The following is a 3,197-nucleotide window of genomic DNA, read 5'->3' as shown; positions in this document are numbered from 1 at the left end:
ACCGTAATACGTGTTGCAAAAGAGACAGATCGACGTAGATCTGAGAGATCATTTAGAAACAAATGTTGTAAAACACTATATCTCACGAAGAAAAAAAGACTGCAGCTCAGGTCAAAATACTATCACAAAGCACGAATAGCGAAGCACTGCTATAACAAACGTTATTGTGAACCTCGCGACGCAGATTGACTATTCTCGGCGACAGAGTCGCTAAACAGCAGTGCTATAGCGCTTCTTTTGTTTCAAATTGTCAAGCGAATGATAAAAACAACGCTTGTAAAGTTTATTGACAACTTTTTATACAAGTTAACTGTGGTGAAAAAAGTTGTGTTAATGTAAGTAACTCGTGCATGAATTCACATGACATAAATTATTTGGATTCGACATGGATAGCTTTTACAACGTATGTTTTTTTGTCGTTGTTTATACCGTGCTCCTATATCGATTTATTTGTTTCAGAAAACGCACGCACGTACGCGCAATCATAAACAATCCGCAGCTATGTACCTAGCGTGCCTGCATGTTTTCCAGTTAGTTGGTGTCAGTAGATGTCAGTTGCTTCGTAGGTGTTAGACAGTGCATATGCGAGGATGTCGGCGAATGAGGGTAAATATATTTAACTGTTAAATATTAATTATATATATATATATTATATTATAAATGCTTTTTTATAACAAATATGTTTCATAAATTATTTTCAGAACGAGCTTAATACGATGACGACGACGACCGCCACAACGGTCCACGACGCTCGCGACAGCCACGACGGCTACGATGGCGGGTGTCTGAAAAAAATTACTGGGGCGACATCGACGACGGCAGCGATGGCCACGACGGCGACCGAGCCAATAACGTTAACAGTAAGTATAAAAATCTACGAGGGGCAGTCTGAAAAGTTCTTGGCGTAACAATGAAAGAAAATTTTTTTTGCCGTGAAATATGTTTTTCAATATAATCTCCTAAAACTTCAATACATTTATTCCAACGTTTTTCCAATAACTCAATACCATCATTAAAATGTGATTCCGGAAGGTTCTTTTCGCTCTGATGTATAGTGATGGATTCAAGTTTCATCAACAGTTATAAAACGACGCTTGAAATCCATTTTATTTTGCTTAAAACGTGCCAAATACGCTTGAGAAATACGCATTCGAATGTACTTTTGGTCAATTATTAGCAAATGCGGCACCCATCTTGCACAAAGCTTTTTCAACTGGTGCTACTACTCGAATGACTTGACAGATCGAATAAAATTTTACATGGGTTTATATCAGGGATGCCATTTTCCAATACAATTATAGTTTGACAGTTTCTAATGCTATGTATGTGTCAGGTCGAGAACTTTTCAGACTGCCTACATATACGAGGGCGGTCCGATAAGTACTTAGCCTCACCGCCCGATGGCGCCACTATCGCAAGAGAAATTTACTATCGTGTAGTACATTCTCGTAGACGGCTACTGTCGAAATTTCAGCCGAATCGGACTCGTAGTTTTGTTTTGACCGCGTGTGGAAGCGGGCGTGTCCGCGGATTTTAGAAAAATGGAAAAAGAGCAATATCGGTCGGTGATTCGATTCTTGTTTTTGGAAGGGAAATCGCGCAGCGAAATCAAAGAGCGCTTGGATGCTGTGTACGGTGACTCTTCTCCTTCGATGGCGACCGTCAAAAATTGGTTTAACGAGTTTCAACGTGGTCGCACGTCGGTTTTTGATGAGCCACGCCCAGGTGCCCCGAAAACGGCTACCACGGAGGATAACATGACAAAAATCCACGATCTCGTATTGGCAGACCGCCGATTGAAGGTGCGCGAGATAGCTGAGACAGTAGGCATCTCAAAAGACCGCGTGGGTTATATCCTGCATGAAATTTTGGGCATGAGAAAGCTGTCGGCGCGATGGGTGCCGCGTTTGCTCACTCCGGACAACAAGCGCAACCGTGAGACCACTTCAGAGCAGTGTTTGACGCTGTTTAAGCGCAATCCGAAGGAGTTTCTGCGTCGTTTCGTGACCGTCGACGAAACATGGATCCACTGGTACACACCAGAGACCAAGGAATAGTCGAAACAGTGGACTTCACCCGGCGAACGTGCTCCGAAGAAGGCGAAGACCGGCCGGAAAGGTGATGGCCACCGTTTTCTGGGATTCACAAGGTGTGATCTACATCGACTACCTGGAGAAGGGCAAAACGGTCACAGGGCTGTACTATGCCGAATTATTGGGCCGATTCGACGCCGAATTGCAGAAAAAACGGCCCCATTTGGCGAAGAAAAAAGTGCTCTTCCACCATGACAACGCACCGGCTCACACCTCCGCCCTCGCCACGGTCAAATTGATCGAATTGGACTGCGAACTGCTGCCCATCCACCGTATTCTCCAGATTTGGCCCCGTGCGACTTCTTTTTGTTTCCAAACTTGAAAAAGTCACTCGCCGGGCAGAAATTTGAGTCGAATGAGGAGGTCATCGCCGCCACGGAGGCCTACTTTGCAGACCTCGAGAAAACGTATTTTTCAGACGGGTTAAAGAAGTTGGAGCATCGCTGGGTCAAGTGTATCGAGCTAAAAGGAGACTATGTTGAGAAATAAATCGCCACTTTTCTAAAATTTTTCGTTTTTCTTTTGTAGGCTAAGTACTTATCAGACCACCCTCGTATATGTCTAAAGCCCAGTTCCACAACCTCTGTGTAACTTTAACTACTGATTAAATGCCAATAGTAATTGTTTAATTCTGATTAATTCTTAACTTCAAATGCAATTGGTCAAGTTTAGTGAAATAACCAGTTGGTTAAGTTAACTAGAAGTTGTGGAACTGGGCCTAGACGCTAATCAATATCCAGTAAACATACATGTCTAAAAGACGTCTAAAAGATTTCTTTAAGACGTTTTTTACACATACAAGTCTAAAAATTGTCTTAAAGAAAGCTTTTTGACGTCTTTTAGACATGTATGTTTATTGAGTACATTATATTAAATTGTAACTTCTTATTTAACTCTTTACTTTATATTTTAATATTGTCTTATTGTTACAGACTGCAGCATTATTGAAGCAAAATATTATTGAAGCAGCGGTGGTAGCTGCACTAGGAAGAGGAAGAGGAAGAGGAAGAGGAAGAGGAAGAAGGACAGGGAGAGGAAGAGGAAGAGGGACAGGGAGAAGAAGAGGAAGAGGTGGAAGCGAAGATGCAGGAAGAGGAAGAGGAG

The sequence above is a fragment of the Harpegnathos saltator genome, unplaced genomic scaffold (genome assembly GCF_003227715.2).
Source record: "Harpegnathos saltator strain DR-91 unplaced genomic scaffold, Hsal_v8.6 scaffold369, whole genome shotgun sequence".
NCBI lineage: Eukaryota > Metazoa > Arthropoda > Insecta > Hymenoptera > Formicidae > Harpegnathos > Harpegnathos saltator.
The sequence above is the reverse complement of the archived record's forward strand: the minus strand, read 5'-3'. Positions refer to the sequence as shown.